Source organism: Sciurus carolinensis, chromosome 13 (genome assembly GCF_902686445.1).
Source record: "Sciurus carolinensis chromosome 13, mSciCar1.2, whole genome shotgun sequence".
Taxonomy (NCBI): domain Eukaryota; kingdom Metazoa; phylum Chordata; class Mammalia; order Rodentia; family Sciuridae; genus Sciurus; species Sciurus carolinensis.
The window spans coordinates 91802759-91816006 of record NC_062225.1 but is presented as its reverse complement, the minus strand read 5'-3'; positions in this window follow the sequence as shown (position 1 = coordinate 91816006).

The following is a 13248-nucleotide window of genomic DNA, read 5'->3' as shown; positions in this document are numbered from 1 at the left end:
CGAGTGGTTCCAGGTGAGAAGCAGCCTCCAGGTTCCTCAGGCGGAACTTCAGGGCAGGGCGCAGGCCTGGGACTTCCGAAGACCTCCCTCGCAACGGCAGCGTGTCTGTGTCTGGCGGCAGCCAGGGCTGATGCGACTCAGATCTGCAGAGTTCCGACTGAGTACCAGGGGCAAGCCTTTTGCACAGGGTCCCCTCGCATGTCCACAGCCTTCCCAGGGGACGGCCTGCTGTTACCCACCTGCTGCGGAGGAAGTAGACAGGCTGCACCCACAGCAAGGATGGAAGTCGTAGCCTGTCAGAGGGTCCACCGATGTCACCTCGTCCACATTCCCAGGATGGGCCACGTGGAACTTAAGGGAAGGAGAACACGTGTTTCTCATGTCTGCAGTGAACAGTCCCCACAGCCACCAGGTCAGGGGACTGCCCCACTCCTCATACGCTTTGGGCAGGGAGGTTGTGGCACTGGCCGTGGACCCAGGAGGAAATGTAGGAGAGGCCCGGAAGTGCTTCCAGGGGAACCAGGAAGCCAGAGACAGGGATGACCAACACCAAGGACTTGCTTCTCCCGTCAGAGCTACTGCGGAATGTTTAGAAGCCACAATCTCAGTTTGCAATATTTAAAATATTACAGCGATACGTTTTTAAGTCTCTGTGAACCCAGTGCTGTGAATCGCGAACATAATTAGAATCTTCTCCTTTTCCTCATTAGCAGATGCTTCGCTCATTCCTTCTTAATATCGAGGTTAAACAGAACTTGACTAAACGCTTAAACCTCCACATACTCAAGGTTAAATGTAACATATGCTTTATTTGTGAGCCCTAATTATACTTCGAATCATTTGCCTCATGTATCATAACTCCTGAATACAGGGCGAGAGGAAAAAATTGGAAATTTAACAATTTTTGAATGAATCAAAATCCAATTAGATAATCATCTGATTTATATGCTAAATCTGCAGAGTGAAGCCCAATGCAGAAAAATGAGCTGTAATTGTTTTGGGAAGTGTTCCAGAGAAACCAGAAAGACATGATGTGCCATAAATTATTACGACTTCCCTTTTCCTGTTGTTCCTTTATGTATTACAATTACAGTATCGATTACCCCTGAAGATCAGTCCTTGACTAAGTGAACACAACCCTTGGCTGGTTAAATCAGCACACACTACACGTGATTGATTCTAATGCTTGGCCCCAATTAGTAACCAGAGAACAGTCAATCGCACGTTCTGGGCTTTTCTCTAGACGTTCTGGATTTGTGGGGATTGTCCTCCCTGTGTGGGTGCAGAGCTTCCTCTCATTAGCAGAGGGCAGAGGTCAATATTTACATGCTGGCTACTTTTTTGTTAAGAAACAGAAACTGCCGGGAGACCCACAGGTCAGACAGCTCGGCGTCCATGCCCTTACTCTGACTCACAACCTCAAGCTCTGAAGAGCTCTCTGTTAACTCACTAGCAATGCACCCTGGAAATTTCTTGAGAGCACCTAAAATTAGTAGCATTATTGGTATCCACTCCATGCAAGAAAAAGTGGATTAAATTTATAGATTTTTCTTAGGAAAATAGCAGACCAGGCCAAAGTTGACCAGAGCAGCCTGACCTGGATTTGACCTGTTCAGGACAGCACAGTCCTCGAATCTGCTCTTCCATGCCAGAGGCCACCTGTCAGGGAGAAAGAGCTTCCCTGGTCCCAAGAACCTCCACCAGGGAACCCCAGAGACCTACAAAAGATCTCTTTAGCTGGTTCTATAGCAGCCTCTTTTTCACTCTGAAGTCATTTTCTCCATGTTTTTAACATTCTTATGTATTAGCCAGGCATGGTGGCTCATGGCGGTAATCTCATAGGCTGAGGCAGGAGGATCTCAACTTTAAAGCCAGCCTCAGCAATGTAGGGAGGCCCTAAGCAACTGAGCAAGACCCAGTCTCAAACAGTAAAAAGGGGCTAGGGATGGGCTTGGTGGTTAAGCACCCCTGGGTTTAAACCCTTTGTAACAACAAATCATTTATGTGTGTTTGTGTGTGTGTGTGTTATTCTGTCAAAGTACTTCAGGATAAACATAGTGTTCAACCCATTTAACAATCAAAGTGTCCACCGTGCTGTGTGGTGTGAGCATGCTTGGGTTCACAGGCAGCAGCACTGCTTCCTTGAAACAGTTCTTCTCCAGAACCTGGAGAGCTGGCCTGCCCCATGTTGTAGATTTTATTACAGATCCTTCCCAACCACAGTGAGCTTCTCCAGCTACGTTATTTTGCTTAACTGGTGAAAAATTGAATAAAGCAATATCCATCCAAAATACTCTATGGAGTCTTTACATAAAGTAAGTACAGGTTTCACAGTCTGTATTTATTAACTTATTTTTTGCCATACTGGGGCTTGAACCAAGGGTCTCCACCACTGAGCCACACCCCAGCCGAGAGGGCCTTATTTCTCAAGATCCATGTGAGTGGTGGAATCTGGCTGGGCATGGTCCCGCACAAGCATATGACAGGGGCCTTTCTTGGTCGCTCCTCAGAATTGACCCAACGTTTTGGAGAGAAAATGAAAACAAATGACAAGAATAATTTATATTTTTATATCAAAAATTGTAGTAATAAGTTTTTCAAAACTAATGATTTCATACAAATCAAGGCACATGATGTCCCAATACCTTAAACAATAAGATTTTTAATATGACAATACATCCAAAATGTTCTTGCAGAATCCATACAGAAGCAGAGAAATCAAGATATATTGTTTCAAGAAAAGAGTGGATAGGCCATTACAATTCAATTTAGTGAAATACATATATTACAGAGTGTATATATATATATGTATATGTATATATATACATTAATGTATAGTGTGTGTATACATACACATATATCAATCATGAAATCTAACAGAATGAAAATTCTTATCATTGGTAAGATGATATTAAACATTTTTAAAAATAATATTTATTTCCAGTTAAATTCATAAATTTTAAGATGAGCAATGCTAAAACACTGATATTTTGCTGTTAAACATCATTGTGAAACAAATAACTTTAAAAACACATTTTTAAAACTCTCAGCATCATTGGTTTTAAATTATAACTTGGCATTAGGGTTGCTGAAAATTTGAAAGTTTTTGAAATTTTGAATAGGGCAATGGCTTGGTTGGGAAGACGCAGTTTGAGAGCTGGACAGAGGGAGAGCCCGGGAGTCGGGTGCCTGTTGCAAGGCCACTGGCCTCGGGACCTGGCCCTCACACATTCCCAGGGGAGGAGCCGGGCCTGGGCCTGTACCTGGTCCTCCCTGAAATCAGCCTGCGACTGGTTTAGAAGAGCTCAAATCGCAAGCCCAGCGGGACCTGGGAGTCTGTCTCCAAGGCCTGTCAAAGCGTGCGCTGCTCGGAGGGAGGCCACTCGAGTAGTGGAAATGAGGCCAGTGTGTCAGGGAGCTAATTAGCGTTGTCTTTTTATGAGAATCAGAAAATGTGGGTCAGTGGTTGTGAGCAAGATGAAAACCAGAGGAGCCAGTGCAGACGGGAGGAGGACCCTCCTGAAGCAGGGTCCCTTTACGTCTCGGGAGAGCCAGGCGTGCTCATTGCTAGGGGAGGGGTGAGCTTCTTTAACTGCTGCCCTGCACTCACTAAGGGGCCTTATGAGTGTCACAGGGCCACCAGGCCAGGGCCCTCGTGGGCGCAGGATGAATTTCACAAAATGAATGGCTTTTCTTCCACGAGGAGGTGACAGGACCCTCCCCTGCCTGCCGAAGCCCTCTTGCTCCAGTCTGAGGGAAAGGGGTCTCAACTTGTCCCACACCGGGACCAAATCAAGCCCTTGGTGATTTCCATCAGCTGTCAGGACCGGGCAGGAAATTAGGCTATTAAATCACAGCCTTTCTCCAGAGGCCCTGGCCGTCCCTCCCCTTCCTCCAGACGTTCCATCAAAGCCAGTCATTGTAACCATTTATCTTGCCAAACTTAAAATACCTTCTGCAGAACTAATTTTTCCCTCAGCACTTGAGGTCTTTGTACTCTCTGTCTTGCTTCCCTGATCTTGTATGGATCTAAGATTAATTTGCACTAGCGAGGAGTTCAACAACAAAATCAATTTCAATTGGGTCAGACAGGGTCACTCCGGGCCCAGCAGTGTGAGGAAAGAAATAGATTATTATCATTCTGGGAGCACAATGCTAAGGTTCAGCATGAGGGGAGAGAAGAGGCGCATTCCCATAAAAGCAATAAATAATTCTTTCCAAACTGTCAGAAACAAATAGGAATTGGCTTGTTTTCCACCAGGTTTCAAAAAGTACACACAGGCAGGCAAACTATTTTCTTGAAGGGAAGCAGGAAAAATCAGCAGATGCGATTTGGTGCATCTTCGGTGACACTGCAGGAGACACGTGCATCTGTCACCGCCCTGGCTGCTGAGGGCTCCTGTCCTAAGCACGCACATGTCTGCAGGAAGTCTCCAGCTCTCCCTGCAACCGGCTCGGGCGTGCAGAGGAGCACAGCTCCTGAACAAAGACGGGCAGAGGCTCTAGTCATCACCTTGTCTCAGGAGTGTGCTGGCAGTGGACAAGGAAGCCAGCGGTAAACTCAAAGTAAGATGTGAACATCATTTGTTTGGGTCATTTTACTTGGTCATTGAGGTTTAGAAAGAAAAGAATATCAGGAATAGCAAAGTCTTCTTCATTTGTTCTTTAAAACTTGTGGAACCTGCAATGGATCTCAGTTTCGTTGTCATGAAAATGCACCTCTTCCCCCTCTTAGTTGGACTGTATTAGTGGTTACTGACCGTGTAGAAATGTGTCACACTGGACATTGGGAGAGACCAAGGTGGGGATCCACCACTGGTCTTGTTCTCAATAACTAATGTCAGATGACCTCAGAGGTGAGAAATTTGATGTCAATAAAGTAGGCGCACTTTAACTAAGAATATAAAAGTCCATTTACTATTGCAAGTGATTACCATGGGCATTATTTTATTTAACTGCAGGCTTGTGGTGTGACCGGGATATAATTGTGCAGATAAAAATTGATTCTAGGTAATGTAAACGAAACTGGATGTGTTCTCCCTGTTGGTCCTCAGGAGAACTGAGTGAAAACAGCTCTGGACTGAAGTGTCAACGTGAGCGCTGTGACCGCCTGGGGCTGGTGGCCCTGGGGAAGACCAGGGAGTCACCACTGGAGAAGCAGCCCTGCTGTGCCTCGCAGCTCCCAGAGCCACGGGCAGGACGAGAGTCGCACACATCTACCCCTCACGGGATGTTCTCAAGTCCAAATGCAAAGTAACCGGAGGGACAGAACTGGACGTTCTGGCTCCAGTCACGTCCCAAAAGGACAGTATTCAGCTTCTGAGCCTCTGCATCCCTAGTGGGGGCTCCACCAGGCACCAGCATCTCTGCCCCATGTTACCATTTCATTTCTAATAGAAGAGATCAAATTTAGGAAGGATTTTATGTAGAAAAATGCATTAAATAGCATGTTTAGTAGGCCAGGAGTCGGTACCTTCCCCAAACCTGTAACCAGTCCATGACGCTGCATGGTCTGCGCACTGAACAAGCTAGGCTGTAAAGCACGGAAGAGAGAGACACTTAGTGTTTTGGGTTCAAGGACAGGAAGGTACCAGTTCTGGTGGGGAGAGGGAGGGTCCACGTGCTGAGTCCCAGGTTTTCTTAAGGATGCAGCCACGCCATCCTCCTTGGAGAGACACCATGGCATTTACACAGAAGCCTTCGACCTTCCAAGGGGAAAACCGAGTAAAGGTGCCAAGGCAAGTTAATGAGGATGGAAGGCAGGTTTGTGCACTAGGGGTAAACGAGGAGGGGTGGAGGGAGGAGTGGGGCGAGGTCCTTCCTGTGGTGTGTACCACAGGGCTGGCTGCTTGTGTGAAGTGCCTCAGGCCTTCACCAGGCTCCTGGGTCCACCGGCGATCTCCTGTTGGTTTAAAGTGGAGATGCTGAGAGCCACCACGCTGTGTTGACAGCAAGCTACTCGACGGCTGTTAGAACAATAAACTAGAAGACAGTGCTCCCCAAAGTGGTTAATGCGGGACCAGGAGAGCCGCGTGGCCGTTCACGGTTGTCAGGCTGTGGACACATTGACACTGTCGCGATGTCCCCAGAGGGCTCCCGTAAGAAAGCACATCGACTAAAACGAACACAGTGTACCTTTACTCCTTACATGTGCACACGCAATGTGTTAACTATCCAGATGTGCAGCACGTAGGCACTGCGTGTGTGGCTGCCGGCCAGCCGACCGTGTCCTCTGGATGACATCGTGCGTGCTGTCCGGGCACGGTCATGCGGGCTTTTGACAGCATGTGTCACAGTATTTACTTGCACTGTGTTTCTTTGGGAGGTATATTCTTTGTGATCTTAATGTATTTTTGCATTGTTAATTTTTTTTGAAATTGTACATCGCAGTTAATCTGAAAATATTATAAAAATACAAAAACACAAATAAAAAAATCATCTTCCAAAGTAAAAGGATTTCACCTTTTAACGTCACGGAAGAAAGGACAACTCGTGAAGGCTCGCTCTTGGGCAGTGCCAGCCCCTGGGCAGCTGCCCTTTCTCTCTGTTCACGTACCGACAGTCAGATCGTGTGTGACCCCAAACCACGTTTCCTTGAAACTTGTCTTTCTAGTGGTGAAGAGCTTAACATGCTAGTATTTCTGCTCAAAAGTAAACAGGGTGAAAGCATCTCCGAATCACTGTGGTGACTGGTTTCAGCTCGCCACACCCTGGGCTTCCCCAGTTGGAAACTTAAGTGTCCATTCCATATCCAATCTTCCTGGCCCTAGCTTTTAATTGTCATTATAATTTAGTAAAGAGCCTGGTTCAATGGCACCAGCCAAAGGTTCTCTTGAGTCCTGACTTGCCTTTGCGGGCCCCGCACACCCCAGCTCTCCGAGCAGACAAGGTGCAGCTGAAGGACAGGGCTGCCCCCTGGGTGGGATATTCCACCCCCAGCCGGCCCTCTGCACTGAGCCCTGCTCTGCTTGCCTCTGGGGTGCCTGGACGTGGAGGAGGCCCGCCCAGGAAGACACCGCCTTCCCTAAGCTCTCCAGCGGGACTCTGGGGGCCAGCTCTGCCCTTGGCATCCAGCTCAGCCGCGGTAGCCCTGCAGCCATGCAGTTGCCAAGGGCCACGGTTCACCCTGGGCTGAGATGAGGGTCCCTGTCTGGGCCTCCTGAGCAGAAGCAGCTCACCCTGAGGAAGTGCCCTTCCAGCTTGGCTGCACGCGCTCCTACGGACCCGGCCCGGACCTGATGGCTCTGCTGATGCTGGCCATGAGGTGTGGCCGCCAGGGATGAGACAGGAGCAGCAGGGACTGCCTGGGAGTTTTAGGACGGCCATGTCCTCGGGTTACCTACGATGCGCAGAGGCGCCTGCTCTGTTAGGTGGTGTGCTGGCCTCACAGCCAGACAGAGAGCCCGCCTGCCAGTCTTCAGACACAACCTCTAACGGGAAACGCTTCCGCTTCCTTCAGGGTGGCTTCTAACTGGTGCCTCCAAGCAGGCCCTGGAGGGGAGAGCCTCCCTCTCCTGGGTCCCTCCCTCCAGTACCTTCTTTTTAGACTCCCTGTTGCTTCTGTTTCTCACCCACTCACTCACCACATTTAAACAAAAAGTTATTTCTCTTCTAAGCAGGTATATTGTATTAGGGAGTTGCCTCTTCTCTCTCTAAACAAAGCAAACTGTTGTTTCTGTTTACACAGCTCCTTTTCTGGGCAGATCATTGACTTTTCCTGGGGTTGTTTCTTTGCAAGGAAACCCCAGCAGATTCAGCACCGGGTAGGCCCTCACGGTAGCAGGCTGAACAGCCTATTAAACTTTTAAATCAGGCACGCCTGCTGATGGTCCATGCGTCCCTGTGACAACCAAGCTCTGACTTGTCTAGTGCTGCCAATAGCATGGTAACATGGTTGATTTGTCCCCGAATGGGACGCAGCGCAGTGACCCTGGTGTTGCCTCGGCTAGGCCAGGCCCTGGTCCAGAGCTCACACCCAGACTGGAAGACTCACAGCCCAGCAGAGTGCCAGCCCCCTCGTCCTCATCTGTACCCCTGGGGAATCCTGAGGTCCAGATAAGTTTTGTTTGGCTTAGAATTTCTAGCCCTATCTTGAGGTCTCTGCCTGTTATTTTGTGACAGATGCCCTACATGGCTGAGAGGAAAAATGAGAGTTAAAACCTGAGTAGACCATGTGTTCTAAATAAAAGTCTATCCTTTTTGACCCAAGTACTAGTGTTTTGTACAACAAGTCTAGTTTTAGAATGCTGTGAATACATGCTCAATGATTTCTGGAATACTTTATCAATTTAAGAGTATTTTCTTTTGAATTTTTCCTACCAATTATTTTCAAGTAAATGGTGGAAAACCTTGATTACTTCCTGCCATTAATAATGAGTGATGGGATTTTATCAAAGACTGTGGAAAAAGGATCTCACAAAGTATGTTTTTTCTAATCCATGAAATGAAGAATTAAAGGAGAAGTGAATGCAGGGCAGGAATCCCTGGGGCTCTACCTACGGTGTCAGGCATCCACCATGGTTGTCAAGGTCAAAACCAGCCATGCAAACTGTTCTGGTGTCAGTGGAACAGGCAGCAGGACAAGGGAGAAGGGCCTTGGCACTGCCGGCAGCTCAAGTGCCGAGCAGGTGACAGAGCAGCGAGGGGGAGCCTCAGAGAGAGCGGCGATAGCGGGAGGAGCTCTAGCCATGCCTTCGTTCTGCGTAGCAGGAGGGACAGGAAAAGCCATCTGGGGAAGGGCAGGGAGAGAGCTGCTGCAGAGCTGGCCAGAGGGCTGGGCAGCTGTGCCACCCGGCATGTCAAGTCCCCCCTCCCGTCTCCGTGGTCCTGGGTAGCAACAGCAAACGTGCAGAGTTGACAAATGGAGGACACCGCTGTGACAAAATGTGACCTGAGTCAGCGCTCCCAGGAAATGCAGGCCAGCAAGCCACCCCCTGGGCCCCACTGTGCTACGTGTGCACACAGACCCTGGGCTCCCTCCGAGGCAGAGCAGAGAGCAGGGTTCGTGGGTTTCCACCCGGCAAGGCATCCTGGCCCGACTATGGGGATACTGTGTTGAGTTTTCACTGTGACCCCATGAAATACTCCTAGTGTCCTGGTTTGAATGTGAAGAAACTAAGGCTCAGGAAGGACAGGTGCCCAGCAGCCGAGCGGAGGGGTGGGGGCTGTCCACCTTATGCAGATGGTCCTGAGAGAGAGGGCATCTGCGGAAATCCCTAAGCTCTGCGTGCTCTGAGGGTCACACGGAGACCGGCACGCTCAGATGACCTCTCTGCCAGAGCTTACGTTCAGAATAACTCCAGAGCCGGCGTAGCCCAGCGTAAGGGCTGGGAGCGTGGCTGCTGGCATCCGGCGGGCGGGCTGCTTCTTACCCGAGGAATGAGGCCAGATACATGCGTCCCCTGTAAGCCACACCTGAAACGGGGAGCGCGAGAGCGTCTGTGGGTTGTTAGACGGATCGTATAAATCAGTTTATTTAAATCATTTACAACAGTGCTGAGAATCCCCTTATAAAGCTATTTTTTCTTTTTTCTTTTTCTTATTTTAAAATTTATCATAAATATCGTTGCTTTGGGGTTAGAATGAAAACTTTAATTCTGTCCTTTGCCCCACTTGCTCTGGGGCAGAATAAAGGATCCTGAGTCAGACTCCTCCTTCTGTGTTAGGCCTCTGAGTCGGTTGAGAGGGGAAGAGCTGGGTTGTGCAGTTGCCTGCATTTCAGAATGAGGAGGCAGAATCATCTTGGATTTATACTTAAATTTGCTCTTGTTAAGTCAACTATTACTACTTATTAAATATTTAGAATGGAAATAAAAACATACCCTTGGCAAATTCTCATGCAACTTTCGTTTGTTCTTTTATCACCTATGTAATAGAAATAGAAAAAAGAATTTTGAGTTCATTGGCAGTGTGTTACTAAGGCTCAGAGAATGTAGGATTGGTACGGTGTGAAACTGCTCCTGGGGAGTGGAGACCGAGCCCAAGCCAGAGTTCTTGGGTGCTTCTCTGTGTGGCACCGCCTCCACCAAGCCCTGTTTACACTGGTGCCAAGTGGACTTTTTCTTCGAATTCCAGGCTTAAATTATTGAAGAATAGTCATTTGAGTGCTTGCTTCTAACCACAAAGAGCTTATGCCTAAGGGGATTTCTCCTTCTGAGCTCTCAACTCGGCCAAAGCGAGGGTTGCTGAGCAGATGGAGAGGATGACCGGGGACGCAGTGGACAAAACTGCATGTTTACACACACACACACGCACATGCACACACACACATGCACACCACACACACACGCACATGCACACACACACATGCACACCACACACACACACACATGCACACACACACATGCACACCACACACACACACGCACATGCACACACACGCATACACACGCACTATAAATTTTGCATATGGAAGGAAAGGCCCCTTAATGTGAATCTGGATCATGAATCCATAGCTATCTTGTGTCTCAGGTCAGGCGATGGTCTCTCCCTCCATAGACCATGCTCTGCAATCTTGCTTTCACTGGGGTAAAGCACTTTAAAAATTCACTATGGAACTTTCCAAAATAACAATGCATGACTCGATTTCCTATTGTTTTACCAGATTTGTTTCAGAGTAGTATTCATTTGCTAAATTTTTTATGTCAAAACATTGAATGAAACTGTAATAAAGTTTTTATTTTTTTAAATGATGACCAGGTACTGAAGGAATTTGCACATTAAGGAAAATAAGAAGAAATCCCATAGAGGTAAATAGTAGAGATAGTAGAGAGCTTGATATGTAGGACAGAGTGTGTGATATATAATTAGTATATACATATATATATATATGTATATACTATATACTTATATATACTATATACACATATATATATACTATATACATTTGTATGTATATGTACTATATAAATATATATACTTATATATACACTAATTGTACCTTATGTTATAAAATAGTTTTGAAACATACAAGGGTTAACTGTAAATAAAAATGAAGACTGTTTTCTCTATCTCAAAAATAATTGTGGCTATTGACATATGCTGTTCTGAATTTTTATTCATTGGTTATGCAAATGGGCCTACAGAGTCAGACCTATTTTACAGGCTTCTTCTGCTTCCCTCTGTCTTTGTGTGTAACTACTGTGTAATTATCATGTCACCCCAGGTTACTGCCTAATATTCCATTTTAGATGAGCACCACACTGACTTAACCAAGATTCTACTATTAAGTATTTTGCTTTTGATTTCTTGTTATAGACAGCATGCAGTGGATATTCTTGTTGGTAAATCTTCATGTAAATTTATTTATCCTCATGATAAAATCCCAATAACGGAAGAACATGCGGTGCACTGGTACAATTTGCACCTCCAATGAAGATGTCAAATGGTCCTCTATGAGGACACCCATCAGATGTTTCCTCAAGATGTGGCTTGTCTGCTCCCTGTGCCTGCCTGTCACTAGTGGGTGACACTGGAAGTACCCACTGTCCATTAATGCAGACAAATGCTGACATGTTTGATTAGGACGGTGTGTGTGTCAGTGCCTGTGTGTTGGAATGTGCATGTAAATACCTGTGTGTACACACATGTGCACACAGAAGCATGTTTGCATGTGAATGTGTATGCATACACACATAGGTATATGCACCCAAATGTGTGTGTACACAAATGTGTATATATGTGAATGTAGGTGTGTGAAAGCACAAGTGTATTGGATTGCATGTGTATATATACATATGTGCAACTGCATGTGCCCACGTGCATTCGCATGCATGCAATTGTGCATGTGTACATGCGTGAGTACATGTATGCCCATGTGCACGTGGGTACACACAGGGGCCAGCATGTTTGCATGTATTCGTACCGCAGCATTTGGGAAGCATGTACTTTGAGGAATGCCTCACTTTATAGTAAATCACATGAAACGGGGGCTTTTCAACTTAGTGAGGACGTCTTTTTCAGACACCAATTGGATGTGAAAGGATGGGAAGGGTGCAGCGCGATTGGTGTGGCCTGCGTGGTTTCCCATGGTGGTGTCGATGTCCACATCCGTGCCCTGGACAGACCTGCAGGCCTATGAAACGCCACTGTGGCACGTGAAAAGATGTCTCTACTCGTTGGGATTTGCATTCATTTGATTATTTGAGAAATGTCAGGTGTGTTGACTTTTCCTGCTGGCCATTTCTTTGTGCCATTTACTCTGAGGGTGCTGCACCACTTATTGTATTGTAAACATTTCTCCAAAGATTCCAGCACTTTCCTTCTAAGTCCCTTTAATTCTATTCTGCTGGTGATGTTTTCAATATTAAAACAGCTGTGGACGTTTACGTCTGCAGAAGTTTCAATTCCAGTGTTCGGTCACCTGTTCTCCCCTGTGTTTAATTTTTAAAAAAAATATTTCTGATTCATTTTGGAATTAGGGAATCATGAGAATTAATATGAGAAGCTTCACATTGAGGACTGTATCTCTATTATTTATTTAGGAATACATCCATCCTCACATCTCTGGTTTGTATGGTCCTAATTTTTCAAGGTGACATTTTTCTCAGACATTCATTCACATCTTTGTCCACTTTGGGATATTTACCACAGCACTTTTGTTATTTCAGATTTAAAATGTATTATTGGATCCCCTATCCCCCTCACCTTTATTTTTTTAACCTGTAGATTCCTGTGTTTCCATTCGATACGCTCTTTATGATCTTACAAAAATTGAGGAAATTTGTTCTAATTTTATTAACTCAACAATTCCATCTGGAAGGATCATGACTTTGCTGGATTTAGTTTTTGCCTCAAGAAACATGCTAGGTCCTTTTAGGTGCCCCTGCTTTTGTTTATTTCATCAGTATAACTTGTAATTTTTCCACTAGGCTTCTAGCATATTTTATATTTATAGGAATTGTAAATGCATCTTCACATGTACAACTAATTAGAACAAATAAAAACATAATAAGAAAAGATAGCATTTACACAACTCCCGGTGCGTGTCCTGGATTTACGTGCCATTCTTCACTCAGTGAATGGAGGCTCCTGAGGGATACGGGAGGCAGGGTGAGCATCTTGTGTCAGAAAAGCAGGAAACACTGAAAAGCTAATGGAACCCGGAGGCTGCTGAGGGAGGGAGGTGCCCGCAGCCTGCCAGCGTCCTGCCTCTGGAGCCCGTGCTGGTCGTTGGGGCTAAGGCTGGGGAAGCTGAGCCCATGGAGGGTTTGATCAGGGCATGGGGTGTGTGTGTGTGTGTGTGTGTGT